Source organism: Carassius auratus, chromosome 22, assembly GCF_003368295.1.
Source record: "Carassius auratus strain Wakin chromosome 22, ASM336829v1, whole genome shotgun sequence".
NCBI lineage: Eukaryota > Metazoa > Chordata > Actinopteri > Cypriniformes > Cyprinidae > Carassius > Carassius auratus.
This window is the reverse complement of record NC_039264.1, coordinates 16,544,680-16,561,581: the sequence shown is the minus strand read 5'-3', so window position 1 is coordinate 16,561,581 and position 16,902 is coordinate 16,544,680. Positions and strand designations below refer to the sequence as shown.

At 35.2% G+C, this 16,902-nt stretch overlaps 2 long non-coding RNA genes across 2 annotated transcripts; one reads left to right on the top strand and one right to left on the bottom strand.

The window, feature by feature from the left end:
• The first annotated feature begins 4,406 nt into the window (after nucleotides 1–4,406).
• Nucleotides 4,407–9,066, top strand: LOC113040668 (uncharacterized). The gene is made up of 3 exons (XR_003275275.1): nucleotides 4,407–4,639; nucleotides 4,743–4,806; nucleotides 7,861–9,066. It is a non-coding gene; the product is annotated as an uncharacterized LOC113040668 (long non-coding RNA).
• A 1,031-nt stretch (nucleotides 9,067–10,097) lies between these two features.
• On the bottom strand, nucleotides 10,098–14,139 carry LOC113040667 (uncharacterized). Its single transcript, XR_003275274.1, has 4 exons — nucleotides 13,830–14,139; nucleotides 13,364–13,418; nucleotides 12,764–12,869; nucleotides 10,098–11,245 (listed from the first exon to the last, which is right to left on the bottom strand). It is a non-coding gene; the product is annotated as an uncharacterized LOC113040667 (long non-coding RNA).
• Between the last annotated feature and the right edge of the window lie 2,763 nt (nucleotides 14,140–16,902).

Genomic DNA, 16,902 nt, shown 5'->3' with positions numbered 1-16,902 from the left:
AAATATCAACTTTGGTATAGTAAAATACATTTAACTGAAAACTGAATACAAAATAAAACACAATATTTTCACTTTTCAGTTCAATAACAAGGGGGCTGGAAACAAAGTGCACAACACTATTCATTAAACACTTATTTAATGTATTCAGATGAAAGTTTACAATATTAACAAATTATTCACAAGCAGTGTTTTCAGAGCCCCCAGTTACACTGTTTTAATCAGAACACTAGCAACACAGTGTAGTAAAACAAGTAAAATCAAATTAAGTCATTTTTTTTTTATCAAACTAAGTAAAATCAAAACCTATCAAAAAAGGTCAATGTATCTCTGACGGTGCAGAGTAGCAGATTAACAATTTCTCACCAAGGGGAAAGAAGAAATTGTTTACTGACAAGTTCTTAAAAAACAGGATTTCATTTATAGCATTTCTTTAAACCAGTGGTTCTCAAACTTTTTATACCAAGTCCCACTTCAGAAAATATTTGTCTCTCTAAATTCCATCATAATGACCAATATTACATTTCAGCAATTTAGTAGTGTAGTAGTTTACTGTACTGTGCTTACATACAGGTAAATGAAAGATTAAAGTTTAAATTAAAATGTGTTTTCACAAAAGTAACATAACTGTACTGTACTTAAATGTAAAAAAAGAAAACCTTACTTAAAGATTAAATGAAAATTTATTAACATTAATATTTAATTTAGTGATCGCCCTGTGTAACCACTAGAACGGGCCTGACACTGAGAACCACGGCTTTAAACAATAATAATTCATTTTTTTATTCATTTTCATTAATTAATTTAAATGGTAACCAAATTTGCAATTATATTTTTCAGAAAACACTTTGATATTATTATAAGAATAAAAACATATATATAACACACCTAATGCATGGGATTCATATCAGGAAAATGTGGAAAATATCTAAAAGACAGACAGTAACATAATTAACCAGCAACACAACAACAGGTGAGCATCTAACTTGAGCATCTGTGATAAAGCAATACAAAAATACACACATGGGTAACGTTATTTATTTATCTTCTGCAGGTTACAGGTCTTTTAAGTTACCCATTTGTAAACTCTGGTAACGTTATACTTTTCTATTTTAAAAATTCGATATTTCAATAATTTGATTTTCTTACCTCATTTTGCCAGTATGTTTGCAGGACCTCGCAGAACACATCTGACCCTTCTTGTGTTCACAGTTTTTGTTCTCCATTGACATGTCACGACTCAAATTAACTCAAAAAATAAATAAATAACAGGCAAATACAGTTACAACGAGCAGCAGCTCACAGTCAGCCGGCTGATTCTCAGAAAGACGTCATATTTTTAACATCATATTTTAAAAATTCAGAAGGCACGAAACTATTCATGGTCCAGTTACCTGAATGACAGTCAGATTAACCAATCATGATCAAAGTAATAAAATAAAACTAACAATAGGAATTGTTTCAGCATGATAAAGCAGCAAAATGTATTTAGTTTTATTGTTGCTAATGATGATAACATATACCTGATTTTGGGATAAGTATCATGATTAAAATATTGTAAAATGCTATTAAAATAATAATAATAATCTTAATTGAATATAAATAATTTAGAAGTTAATTAACCTTTTCAACCATTTAGCATTAAACATTTTCAATGTTGTTTTAAAGTTAAAAACAGCTGACCTTATTTCAACATTGAAGGTTGCTCATGTGCCGGAAGTTTTTCAAAGTTCAGCTTTAAACGTTGAATTAACGTTTTTTCAACGTTGAAACAACAACCGTCATTATTTCAACCATATTTCAACGTTGAAAGTTGGTCGTGCCAGAAGTTTTTCAACGTTCAGCTTTAAACGTTGAAGCAACATTGTTTCAATGTTGAATACACAACTGACCTTATTTCGACCATATTTCAACGTTGAAGGTCGGTCATGTGCCAGCTAGGTTAATAAGAGGCTTAAAGGGTTAGTTCGCCCAAAAATTAAAATTATGTCATTAATAACTCCACCCTTATGCTGTCCCAAACCCGTGAGACCTCCATTCATCTTCAGAACACAGTTTGAGATATTTTAGATTTAGTCCGAGAGCTCTCAGTCCCTCCATTGAAACTGTGTGTACGGTATACTGTCCATGTCCAGAAAGGTAATAAAAACATCATCAAAGTAGTCCATGTGACATCACAGTGAAGCATCGAAAATACATTTTGGTCCAAAAATAGCAAAAACAACGACTTTATTCAGCATTGTCTTCTCTTCCGTATCTGTGTGAGAGAGAGTTCAAATCAAAGCAGTCTGGATTTCCGGTTCGCGAACTAATCATTCAGTTCACCAAATCAAACTGAATCGTTTTAAACAGTTTGCATCTCTAATACGCATTAATCCACAAATGACTTAAGCTGTTCACTTTTTTAATGTGGCTGACACTCCCTCTGAGTTACAACAAACCAATATCCCGGAGTAATTCATTTACTCAAACAGTACATTGACTGAACTGCTGTGAAGATGTTGCTGTGAACTATGACCCCCCTATGGGGGGGTCATAGTTCAGGGGTGCCTCTTTGTAAGTTAAAAAGGATAAGGATAAAATGTCACAGTGCATGTAAAATAACCTAAATGAACTTGTGTTAAAAATATAATTAGAACTAACAATATAATTAATTTTTTTTACATGAACAATTCCTGTATAAAATGGGCCAGCAATTGAATACATTCAGATGCAATAAAAAAAAAAAAAAAAAACCTTGATAGCTTAAATTTGGCCCATGCCTAATCTATACTCTGAAGTATATAACAATTATAATTACTGTTAACCCAGAGTTAAAAAAATTTACGGAATAATAGCCTATTTTCGTTTGCTGCATGTTTTTTTATTTACATTTTTTTTATATAATATAATTCCTGTATAAGTTGCATTTTATTACATTTAGAAATAATAACGGCTGGCCTAGTAATGTTATAATGTACCAACAGAATATATTTAGTTCCCTTCACTTTACAACAAATCCTTTAAATTTAACAAATATATCAGAACAAGAATTAAAAATATATAATTCTAATGGAAATATATAATAGCAGTTTATAATAATATAGGCTTAGCTATAAACAAACAAAAAATAATAATAATTTAAAGCTAAGCATAAGGTAAGGTTGGGCTTTCTCATTCTCTCACTTGGGAGAAAACTATTTCCATATTCTTGATGTTGCCCATTTGAAGCTTAGGTATTATTCATGAGGTAAAATAGGCTTCGTAGTTCACGCGTGTTTCAGTATCGATGTAAAAAATTCCTAATTAACAATATGTGGAGTAAGTGGACCACTGCTAACGCTGAATGTCTGGTGAAAGACTGCTGTTTCCAGTGAATATGTGCACGAGACACCAGCGCCATCAAACAGCAGAAACAGAAAATACTCAATTTTTGGACACCCATAAGGCATATTCAGTGTGTTAGTAAAAAAAAAAAAAAAAAGAAATCTAGAATAAAAACAGAGTTAATAATAATTATTGCTCAATGCTGGACCGCTCCCATTTCACTCTGCATATGGAACCTGAAGATTTTTTTTTTTTTATTAATTTTTGTTAATGAAATGAAATGAAACATTTAGCTTTATATATATATATATATATATATATATATATATATATATATATATATATATATATTACATTTTATTCATTTAGCAGATGCTTTTATCCAAAGTGACTTACAAATGAGGACAGTGGAAGCAATAAAAAAACACAAAAAGAGCAATGATATAAGTGCTATAACAAGTCTCAGTTAGGTTAAATGCAGTACATGTAGCATGAGCTTTTAAATAACATATATAAAAAAAAGATTAGAGCAAGCTAGTGTTAGAGGTCTTTACGCACACACACACAAAAAAAAAAATAAAAAAAAATAAAAAAAAAAAAAAAATATATATATATATATTTATATATATATATATATATATTGCATAATAAATTAAAAGAAAATAAAAATCTAACTGCCTTTCTTCTTTTTTTGGTATTAAATTTTTATTTTTTATTTTTAAATAGAATTAGAATAGTGAGTGTTAAAGTTAGAGGGTAAAATAAAGATGGAAGAGATCGGTTTTAAGCAAGTATAGGAATAGCAAGTATAAAGAGAGTGTAATTCTATTTTTCTGTGGTATGATGTGATACAGGCTGAGCACAGTGGCTTTTACTAATATAGCAGTATAACTATATAACTGTGTGCAACATTTTATGATTGAGATAAAGATGTTTTTCCAGAATAGTTTCACTTTTGTTACAAAATCCTGCTGGGAAGACCTTAAACTCTCCTTAGAACATTTACATTCACTGTATCTTATATATATTATTATTATTTTAATTTTATTTTTTTCTCCCATATGAAAATGCCATTGCAGGGGGAGGGTGGACAAATGTTTTTTTTTGTCCTATTGTTTAATGTGATTGGACTTTGAACTTGATATATTGTCTGTGTGCAACATTTCATGATTGATATAAAGATGTTTGTCCAGAACAGTTTAACTTTTGTTCAATAAATCCTGCTGGAAAGACCTTAAACTCTCCTTAGAACAGAAAGGACTGTGAGGGAAAATTTTAAATTGCTATCCACGTGAATTCTACAGTGCAATTGTGGTCCTGTACAGCAAGACAATATGTGAGTTTTCTTAATTACATTGCTTACATGTGACTGTTATTTGAAAAAGGAAAACTTTTAGTGTTTCAGTGTTTCTAGCATGCTATTGTTTTCTTAATTACAGCAACAGTGGCATCATTTATTAACCCTCACCAGCAAAACCGCATCGAGGAACCACCCAGAATGGCGTAAGAGTTTGTTCTCAGACATTATTTGAATTATAAATTTAAACAAAAAATAAGGTCTGTAAGTTTAATAATGCTAGGTTTATTTTAACAGTAAGCGACAGAATAACAACAACAACACAAAGATCCAGACAAATGCATTTAATTTTAGTTTTTTTTTTAATTAATTAAATGCCTTTTTCTGGATTTCTCACGGTTGAAATAAACCTACCATAAAAATTATAGACTGCTCATTTTTTTTTGTCAGTGGGCAAACGTACAAAATCAGCAGGAAATCAAATGTGTGTGTGTGTTTTTTTATTTTTATATATATGTATGTATATGTGTGTATGTATTTCAAATTGTACTATATAATAGTAATAGTAAACTGTATAACAGTAAATTCTGTTAATATGTATCACTTTAATTTAAGGTCCAATTCTCAGTACTAACTAGCATGCATATTACTAGCATATTGGTTGTTTATTAGTATTTATAAAGCACATATTAATGTCTCAAGGTCCTTGCACGGAGTATGAATTTTTTGTATGCATTTTCAGTTTTTTTTTTCATATTCGTCATAATTTTTACGTTTTTTTTAAAAATAAAAATTCTTTCTATGGACGCAAAAATTTAACCTAGTCCAAATTTTTTTTTAAATGGCAGATGAAAGTTTCGGAGGCAAGTGTGTAAACATGATTGACAATGTGAGAACATTTTGGATGTAAAATTCAGACTCCGCGTGCAATGGCCTTTACTCTGCATGGCCATATTCTAGATCCCTTAATCCTGCCCCATACCTAAACTTAAAGCTTCAGTCCTGTAACTGTTTGGTGGTCAAAATTGATATAATAAGAGTACTTCATGAATTAATTTTCCAAACCGTGTTTTTGGCTTGTCCTGAATCACTGTGGTACACCTACAAAACCGGTTTATGTTCTGACTATTTTAAGTTCGGGTAGGGAGTGGAGTAGCTCAGTACTTGCGTGATTCGTCATAGACATAAAAAGAGAAATAGCTCCAGATACACAAAGATGCCCACAGTTCTGTTTATAAACTGCTATAGCGCCAAAAGTTACGGACTGAAGCTTTAACAACTACCTTACTATTGGTTTTTATTATTATTATTCCTAATAAGCATTGCTTAATACTGAAGCCACATTTTCAAAACTGTGTGTGTTTTGTGTGTGTGTGTGTCTGCTCTTGTTTTTGTGACACATCAGGACACAACTCTGATGTGTATAATGACATGGGTATGCTCAGGTATTGCAAGGAGAGGGTGACTTATGAGGACATGTCCCCATTTTTCAAAACGCTTATAAATCATACAGAATGAGTTGTTTGGAGAAAGTAAAATTTGCACAAAGTTTCCTGTTAGGGTTAGGTGTAGGGTTGGTGTAGGGCCATAGAATATACAGTTTGTACAGTATAAAAATTTTACATCTTAGTACAAAATTCTCAGAAAAAGATACGGTTTGCCATCGTTCTGATTTGAATGTGATTTTATCAGTTTTGACAATAGTATGTTAGAATTTTTGTAAACTAAGACGAAAATGATTGATGAGAAAACTATTTCCTAAACTGAAATAAAATGATAATGACAAAATAATTTAAAAAATTAAACAAAACTAACAACAGTTGTTGAAACTGAAATAAATGATCAAAAATAATCATTTTTGTAATCATTACCTTCTCATCCCTGGGCAGACAAATAATTGAGATCGCGCACATGGGGTTATCTGATGGAGAAACACAAAGCAGTTTAAAGCAGTCTGCATGGGTCCTGTTTGGTAAACACGCACCAGCAGTACTTAACAGAACACTCGACCCATCCAACAGCAGCACTAATTTAATTCTGTACCAGACCAGTACAGTTTGACATAATAAAGACCGTGAGCTGAAAAAAAAACAGCATATGCTGGTCAGGTACGTTTTGACGCTGGTATGCAGGTTAATGCTGGTTCTTTGCCAACACTTGACCAGCATAAACCAGCAAAGGACCAGCATAAACCAGCAAAAGGATCGGCATGAACCAGCATCTCTGCAACAAAAAATACCTAACCAGCATATGCCGTTTTTTTTTTTTTTTTTTCAGCAGAGCCCTCATTAAATATATTACATCAGGTAGGCAAAATTATTTATTTTCTCATGTAAAACAAGCAACCATAATAAAATTATGCATTCTAATTTGGTGCTTTGAAGAAAAACAGGCACAGAGTGCAACATGATTAATGACCAGACAAAAAAAAAAAGATGAGAATGTGCATCCTTTCTGTAAATGATACAAAACTTTAGCCTAGCATCTTGTGATCACTCTGCTAGGCTTTTGGACAAATACATATGCTAATTCGCATCTTACACCCACTAATTCATCATAAATAAAAACAACATATTAAAATCTGTGCCTTTACTGTTAAATGCGATTGCCGTTATTGAATTTCATTAGTCCCAGTTATGATTTATGCGCAGTTGTTCACAGGTTAAATGCAGAGCACAAATTCTGAGTATGGGTCACCACACTTGGCTGAATGTCACATCACTTTCACATTTATGGACCTTGACACTGTTATTTATTTTTTAACCTTATGAACTTTTCATCCAAAATATATTAAATTGTGTTCTGAAGATGAAATTAGCTTTTACGGGTTTGGAGCGACGGGGATAAGTGATTAATTTTCCTAATGTATCTATTAACTTGGAAAATGGGCATCCAATGACCCCTTTAATTACAGTAATGTGAGTATTTGTAATTCGTTACTTCACACCCCAGTGTGTTAGAATTAGAAAAAAGTGCTGAAAATATAGTGTTTTTCAGGTTGTGGAGTATGGATGACAAAAGCATTTGTTGATTTTGAGAAATGTGGTCATTGAATGCATTTTGTCTGAAAGCGATGGAAAATTATTCACCATTTGTTTAGCATAGTCGTCTTTATCACTGAATGTGTGAACAGTTTGGAAATTTTGGCTTCAGTATTGAACAATGCATGTTAGCAATTGAAAAAATGTAATAAGCAGCAAATTAGTTTACTGAGGAAAAACTCTTTATTAGATCCTAAACTTTCTTTTTTTCTTTTATAGATCTGCTTTTAATCATCTTGAAAAGGAACTGATTAAACTCTTCGACAGTGATTACCCTCAGCTCCAGCAGTGCATAAAGAATCTGCAATGTATCCTCAGAACATTTAATGAGAATAAGAGAACTGCTGAAAAAGGTTCTAAAGATGGAAAAATAGCTGGAGCAGCTGGAGGTACTGCACTGGCTGTGGGACTAGTTTTGGCTCCATTTACACTGGGGATTTCTGCTCTTATCGGTGGAGCAGGAGCAGCGGTGGCAACAGGTGGTGCGATTGGGAGTGGAGTATGGAATAAGAAGATAGCGGACCAGGAGGCACAGTTCAAAAAAGACGCTGAAGCTGAATTGAGAGCATTTCAAGATAAAATCATCCCTATGGCTGAAAAGATCAAATGTATTAATCAGTGTATTGAGGAAATATCCAGAGACCTTAATAACCCTGAAAACAACGTCAGTTACTTAAGTAAATATTCTAGCTCTGAGTTAGTGCACTTCATAAAGATGTATGATTCTGGTGGATTGGCTGTACAGATTTCCAAAAGTGTGCATTTTACTAAAGAAATCACAGACATTTTGTCTAGGGTTACTACGGATATCGTTCAAAAGATCACTGATTTACAGCCTCACATCAGTCTGTTAGAGGACATGATGAGAGAAATTAAGAAAACAACAGACAAAATGGCAAAACATTAGGTTTCAAATCAGTGAATACATCTTTCATGTAAAAAAAAAAAATTGATTAAACACATCGTAAAAACAGTAATATTGTGAATTTAACTACAGGCATAATTCTATGTGATTGCATTGTAAAATGTAATTTATCTCTGTAAACTGAATTTTCAGCATTATTACTCATTAATTTCACATGATCTTCAGAAATCATAATATACTGTTTTGCTTCTCAAGAAACATTTCTGATTATTACCAATGTTGTGCTGCCCAATATATTGTGGAAAGATTAAATTCATCAGTAGTTTTTTTAATAGAACTTGCAAAAGAGCAGTATTTTAGATTTTTTTTAAATCAATTTAAAAATCTTTATTGTAACTTATCAAATTAATATTTTCTGTATAAACATAATTTTTCAAGACAATAAATCTTTAAAATATTGAAAATGAAAACAGTGACCAATTATAACCACATTAGAACAACCAAAAATGTAAATTCTGTCATTAATTACTCGCCCTCATGTTGCTCCAAACCCATAAGACCCTTTTGTGCAGAAAACAAATAAAGATTTTTTTTAACAGATGCCTTGTGTACGCAAATAACAACAACAAAAAAATTATTCAGAAATGATTAGATTAGATTCAACTTTGTCACTGCACATGTAAGGTACAAGGCAATGAAATGCAGTTAGCATCTAACCAGAAGTGCAAATTACAGTAAGTATAGAATTTACAAGGTCTACAATATGTACAATAACTATACAGATATAGATATATACAGAGATAAGTATTATGGACGTAATTTACAGATTTTAAATACTATCAGCATGATATACAGATAGGTGTACTATGAACACTATACAGATGGATTATGTAAAAGTGTATGTATCTATATATAGGCAGAACTACAAACAAATGAACATAATTTACACTATTGAAATGGACAGTAAAGTGAAGTAAGAAATATTACAGTGTGCAAATGGATTACTCAGTGTTTCTTGATGAACAGACAGCAGTGCAAGCAATAACAAGTTTACGTTTTTTTAGCTTGTAAATAAATCAGTCAGATGTAGTGATGAGGAGGGGGAGGAGTCTGTGTGTATGGTGTGTGTGTGTGTGGGGGGGGGGGGGGGGGGGGGGGTTCAGAGTTCAGCGAGCAGACAGCTGTAGGGAAAAAGCTGTTCCTGAGTCTTTTGGTCCTTGTCCTGAGGCTCTTGAAGCACCTCCCAGAGGGCAGGAGGTTAAACTGTCTATGATCAGGGTGAGAGGAGTCCTTGAGAATGCTGTGAGCTCGACGTAGACTGTGTTTCCTCTGGATGTCCTCAATAGCAGGAAGTGATGTCCCAGTTTTTGAGCTCCTTTGTCTTGGTGGTGTTAAGGAGCAGATTATTGTCAGCGCAACATGTGGCCAGGTGTCTCATCATTGTCACTGATGGGGCCAGTCACTGTGGTGTCATCTGCAAACTTGGAGTTGGATCCAAACACAGGCTTACAGTCGTGGGTGTAAAGGGAGTAAAGGAATGGGCTCAGCACACAGCCCTGTGGTACGCCGGTGTTGAGTGTGATGGTGGTGGAGTGCGTGTGGCCTGACCGAACATGCTGAAGCTTGTTGGTCTGAAAGTCCATAATCCAGTTGCAGAGGGAGGTGTTAATGTCCAGGTCTCCAAGTTTTGTGGTCAGCTTGGAGGGAATGAGTCAACAAACAATATCCATGCATATGTGTTGTTATTGTCCAAGTGTGTGAGTGCAGAGTGCAGCACTGTGCATACTGCATCCTCTGTGCTCCTATTTCTGCTTTAGGCAAATTGGTGTGGGTCCAGTGTGGGTGGGAGGCAGTCATTGAGGTGTGCCAGGACCAGTCGCTCGAAGCACTTCATGATGATGGGTGTGAGTGCTACGCGGTGGTAGTCATTTAAGCACATTGGGGAGGAGTGTTAAAGTACTCGCACAATGGATGTGGACTTAAAACATGTTGGCACAGTTGCTTGGTTGAGGGACAGGTTGAAAATGTCTGAAGACCCCTGCAAGCTGCTCTGCACATGCCCTGAGCACACATCCACAGCCAAAATATATCTGTATGACACATGGATCGCTTTTATTTCATTGTTCCGGTTTTATTCAAAATGTTCCCAAAACATGCTCACTATATAATGAAATACCTGATATTCCAATTGTGAAATATCTTGGTTGCTGTAAGGTCCAGCCACTCGGCCCAAGGAAGTTATCTGGTGCTGGTTGAAGGTTTCCTGCCTGTTCTATCTTTCAGCAGGTAGAGTTATTCAATTTAGGTTCAACTCAAATCTGACTCCATTTTATTATCTAATCTGACTCCATTGTATTATTTAATCTGACCTCGAATTTAGGTTGGAATGCAAATTGGTTGTATCCAAGTATCTAGGTATTATTATTCTGGCATTTTATTATTCTAGTTAAACACCTTCTTTTATATTAACTCTTTCATTCAGGTGCTCATGTTTCCATCTTGATGTATCCCCAACACATTTTCACAAATGCACCGTGAGATCTGGCGAGCTCACACCAACGCAACACTGATTCTTCATGTTGCTCTCGTGATAAATAAAAAATTTCTCAGATTTCATTAAAAAGTTCTACATTTATGCTCCAATGCTTCTGGTTCTTCAGCTTCTTCCACCATCCCAATTCTGGATTAATGAGCCACAGCAGATGTTTACACTTTGAATGCTTTAGCCTCGCTGTTTTTCTGAAGCATCCAAAGTGAAAAAGAAAACAATAACTTAAATGTAAATGTAAAAAAATATATATAATACAAAAACAATGGTTGTCCAAAATGTAAAGTATACACTTGAGTTGTTTCTACTGTTAGGGCATTTCCACCTCAGGGCAAAAAAGAGTGGGAGCTGACTTATAGGATGAGAACAATTTTCTAGAATTTTCAGTATTTTGTCACTTCCTATTCAGGGCCCCAGAGTGCAAACTAATGGTCACATTTTGCGACTTTGTTGACTAAATTTTGTGACACTGGTGCGACCACTATGTTGCCCCACTTCATAAGCGCTGCTATTTCTGTTGCATATGAGAAACTTCAAACATCAAGCAAAATAAAACCTAGTGAAAATCATTTGAGCTGCGCAGGATGGACCGTTTAACAGCTCGGATCAGCTCAGCGAAAACAAACTTCTCCAAGCTCACAGCAGGTTTACTCGGGAAGCAGTGTTGATTTCGTGAAACTGATACTGTCCAGTGCTGGTTAAGGTTGCCATGAGCCCTAGTGAGAAGCATTCAAATATTGCACAGAAATCTGTTATAAACAGGCCAAACAGCAGAGATATATAGCCAGAAGTAGTAACGCTAACTATAACCATGCTGGTGTGGTAGAAATTGTTGAATTTCATTACATTATGCATTTCGGGGTTTATACAACCTTTTGAGAGCGAAATTCAAGCAATTTTAAGTATCTCACACAACCATTCACAGCACTTTAAAAACTATAAAGAGGATACAATTTAAACATTATTTTTAAAGGGATGAGCAAAATATACTTTGTGCTAAACACTTTTGTAAAATAAAAAAGGGGCATCAAATTACCACTATAACCTGTAGATCGCAACAGAGTAACATTTATAGGCTTACAAGTTATACATTTTTTACTTTTTACTTTATATTTTGAAATGATAAAATAACTATTATAAAATATTAAATCAAGAAATAAAATTTTGTACAAGTGTTCTGTTTTGTATATAAAATCACAAACTTCTCTGTGACTGAAGCTTATAATCACTTAAGTTGTTGGTCAGTTCCATGTAATACTACAGATGAAAAATGTTACATTTAATAGTAAAATATGTAAATGTTCTATATAAAACTTTATTTGTTGTTAATAAAAGTAAATGTTGTGCTTCCCAACTCAAGTTCAGTGATTTACTATCAAATGTGCATTACCAAGAAATAAATGTATAATATTACTAGTAACTTCACTTATTAATGCAAAACTATAAGAATTTAATGATTCAATTATCTTTAGTTTTGATACCCCCACATACCACCCCAGTGCTACCAAATCTGCTTCTGGCATCACCATCTGTATTCTGTAGAACTATCACAATTTAGTCTGGAGCCCAGCTATATATGTATTGCAAATTTGGTACAATTGAAACTACTATGCGAGTACTAAAAAGTCAGCTGCTGAAATGTTAAAAGGATTGTGCATAACTCAAAACTCTGCATGTAAGTGGACCTTGAGAGACAATGTTGAGATCACCTGCAACAAGTTCTGAACACGACCAATCAAAGAGGCAGGATGACTTCTAGACTGATTCCTTGATCAGCTGCTCAGGTCTGCTATTAATTAGGTTTGGAGCTAAACTCTGAAAAAAGAAAGACGACAACCAAAAATTTAAGTAAAAAAATGTGATTAATAAATATGCACAACATCTGAAAATGCAAAAAGATGAGAAGAAATCTATGTTTAATGTGAACTTTCAACTCACTGAAAAAGAAGCAATATTAAGTCATTGCAATTCATAGGAAGTAAATGAAATGCATTTGAATTTATTCTTATTTTTCTTTTCAGTTTTAGACCATTTTCATGCTCTATGTAAATGAGGTAATGTTATCCGATTAACTTTACAGTGCATACTTTCAGGTTAAAGCATATATTACTTAGACCTATAAAATATAGCTCTATCTATTCATCTATCTATCTTTCTATCTATCTATCTATGTTTATGTGTGTGTGTGTGTATGTGTGTGTGTGTATATATGTGTGTGTGTGAACGGAACAGAACGGAAGGTGCCATTTACATAAAGTGTCAGGAACACTTTTATTTATTATTTGTGTAATTTAAGGGAAGAAACTTACCTGAAATTAGGGAAAACAACAGTGAGAGACAGCATTCAGCTGCTTGACAGTTGAGCTGCTCCCCCGTTTCCTTGGTGACTTCCTCCGCTTCAGTTCAGCGCAGACCCATTAAAGCACGTAGAAGTCACACAGTATATATTATATATAGTATATAGTATATATTTTTTCCTACTATGGAAGTCAATGGGGACCAAGATCTGTTTGATTACAAACATTCTTCTAAATATCTTCCCTTGTGTTCAGCAGAACAAAGAAACTCATACAGGTTTGGAACAACTTGAGGGTGAGTAAATGATAATATAATTTTCATTTTTGGGTGAACTATCCCTTTAATAAAATAGTAATACATAACTCTCATGCTTTGGCAACGTACAGTAGGTTTAATAATAGTTTGTTCATTTACAGCAGCATTAACACAGACAAATAGTAAAGGTAATAGGTAATGGTTCAATTAAAGGACTGAGACAAAACACTTGTGACTCCTGCACTGTAGGTTAGAAAAATTCATGTTAATCTTGGACGTGACAAACTAAAAATAACATAGTTTATGTATCCTGTAGTTTTGCTTGGAATCAAATAGCAAACTCAGAACATGCAACCTCTGTGCACTCAAACAGTTGTGGGGAATGAATTCTTCACATTCTTATTCACTCAAACTATATATAAGTTGGAAAACAAAACTTGACCCAATAAAACATTTAAGTGCAAAAGAAGAAAAGAGGGGCATGCCTCTGCTAACCAAGTCTATTTTTTCCATGGATATTTTCGGCTATCCTTGACCGATTCTAGCAGTCTTTTGTCCTTTTGTGCAGCCAGAGAAAAGTCCTTGCATGACAGGTCACAGTTCACAGTTATTTGAAGTTCATTTTTGATGAGCTCTGTGCTGCATCTGTTTCTTGAGTCTGACCATTTAATGTTCATCAGAGAGAAAATCCTCTCTACAAAGGCATTTGAGCCTGGCACACTGAGGACGAATGAAACAATCCTGAACATGTTGATCAAGTTGGCTTTCCCTAGAATTTGGAAAACTGTGACCCACTTCTCACTGGTGGATTTTGTGGTATCCTGTGTGGCTTTATGGGAAGTCGTGGCCTAATGGTTAGAGAGTTGGACTGGCAATCGAAAGGTTGTGAGTTTGAGTCCCGGGTCGGCAGGAATTGTAGGTGTGGGGAGTGCATGTACAGTTCTCTCTCCACCTTCAACACCATGACTGTGCCCTTGAGCAAGGCATCGAACCCCAAACTGCTGTAACTTTCACTTCACTTTATTTCTTCCTTATTAGCACAAAACTCTTCATAGAGTTGGTCCATACTCACAGTCTCTGTCATTTTGAGGGCAACCACCACCTGCTCCAGGTCAGTGAAGGAAAGCTCCTTATGTAGGCCGATTGGTTTCAGTTTCATCATTACATTTTCTGATGAGTCAATATATGCAATATATGCAATGACAGAGTCATAAAACTTCAGAAAATTATTTTTTTGCTTTGATCTCTGTGCTGCTGACACTTGTTTGTCCATGAGCTGCTTGGTCTGGTATCCAAAAAAGCTGTCTTCTTTCCGCTGAAGCATCTTCACTTTGAATTTTCCCACCTCCTCGTAAACATCCGTGATGCAGAGATTCGTTTCCTCCAGCTTTCTAACAAGTGTGTCAAACACACATCCCACTTTGTTGAAAAAGCACAGATAAATCTCAGCAGCTGCAGTTTTTTCTTCGTCCTCAAAAGTCCTCCTCAGTGCCAAAGGACAGGTCTCCCCAAAGGACCTAAAGTATGAGGTGAGAGCTGGCCAGCTCTGCAGGAGACGACCAACAGCTGGATTAAGAGACAACCATCGCGTGCAAACATGACGCAGAATTTCACGCCACTCAATGTCAACAAAGGCAAAACATGCACGCAGTTCCTCTCTTCTGGAAGCAGATACTGAGAAGTGGCTGTAAATCTTTAAAACAAGTGACTCAATGTCCACTGAGAGCTGATCACAGGCGTGCTTGCAGGTGTTATGAGCTATATTAGCCGGGGAATTAGCTTTCAAAATGCGACTGTTGGCACTGCTCAATAGCTGGTAAACAGAGTGGTGTTTTCCAAAGTAAACATTCGCATTATCTGCCGCATAGGCTGTGATGTGTTTTATGTCCAGTTCATACATTTTCAGGCAGTTCATCAGAGCTCGATGAATACCATCTGCAGTTTCGTCATTATCTTCGTAAAAAGTCAAGTAACTTGCACTGCACTCCATCAGAGACAGAAAAATATCTCACGCACACTGGAAACAATTTTCTATTTCCCTTGTTTGGGGCATCTGTGGCAACAGAGTAAGACACAGGCTCACCTTCAGATGGAGATAGATCATTCAGGATATCCCACACAGTCTTTGGTCCTAAAACATTCATTGTGATCATCTCTGCTTTCGTTCTCCCCAAGTGCATCTTCTTCACAACATTTGAGTCATGAAACCAAGCACCGTTTAGCTTAACAAGACATACACGTATGAGGCTTTGCTTGACGCTATTTTGTCAGTTTCCACAGTAGTTACCCCGAAGAATCCATAGATATTGCTTGCACCTTTAGCTAGTGTGGCCTTCTTGTGCATTTCTGTGGAAGAATGTTTTGTCAAGTCATTCTCACCTCAATGGGCAACTGAAAATTCCCTGCGACATAAACTACAGAAGGCTTTTGTTGAGTCACCACTGACGGGCTTAATCCATATATGTTTTACTTCCCAATTTTTATTGTAGCTGCACAGTCTTTTCTTTTTTGCAGGTTTATCCATATTTGCAGTTAACCACATGCCAAATTGATTATCAACTTTTTGTGTGTATGTGGAGGAATTGGCGCATTTACAACGTATACTGATGCGCGTGAGAGGAGGGGGGCTGTGATTGGATGATGATGATAGGTCAGGTGTGAGGTGTCGTGTGTGTGTGTGTTGCCGTGTCGGCGATCATTCTCAAGTGTCGTGATCAGCACTGCTGTTGTATCAGTGGTTAGATCAGCGCAGTAGTAAAAAAACGGAACAAGTGAGGTCCCGTACGGGACAAATCAATTAGGCTCAAAATGCGGGACGTCCTGACTAATTCGGGACAGTTGGCAACCCTACGGCCAGGAGAAGTAGCTTTATGGGTGTAACAGCCCACTGGCTCGATCCTTGCAGTTTTGAACGCTGTTCAGCTGCCCTTGCTTGCAGTCAACTAAGGGTCTCCCACACATTCGATGCCTTGGCAGCTGTTTTGACTGACATTCATGCAGAGTATGAAATAAGTCCAAAGGTTGTTAGAACTACAACTTTTAACTTTTTGTCAAAGCGTTCTGTGTCTTTGGTCAGCAGGACAAAACTAACAAAGAAGAGTTAGTTGCAGAAGGCACAATCAAAGAAGAAGTAGGAGAAGATTGTGTTCCAATGTAAGTAGCTTATGTTAATGTATAATTGTGTTATTATTATTATTTTGTTAGAGTAATGCTTACCACATTATCTGCTGTTGGTACATAAACAAATAAATAAATGTCCAGCATTGCACAGTGGTTGTGTATACATTTTGTTGAA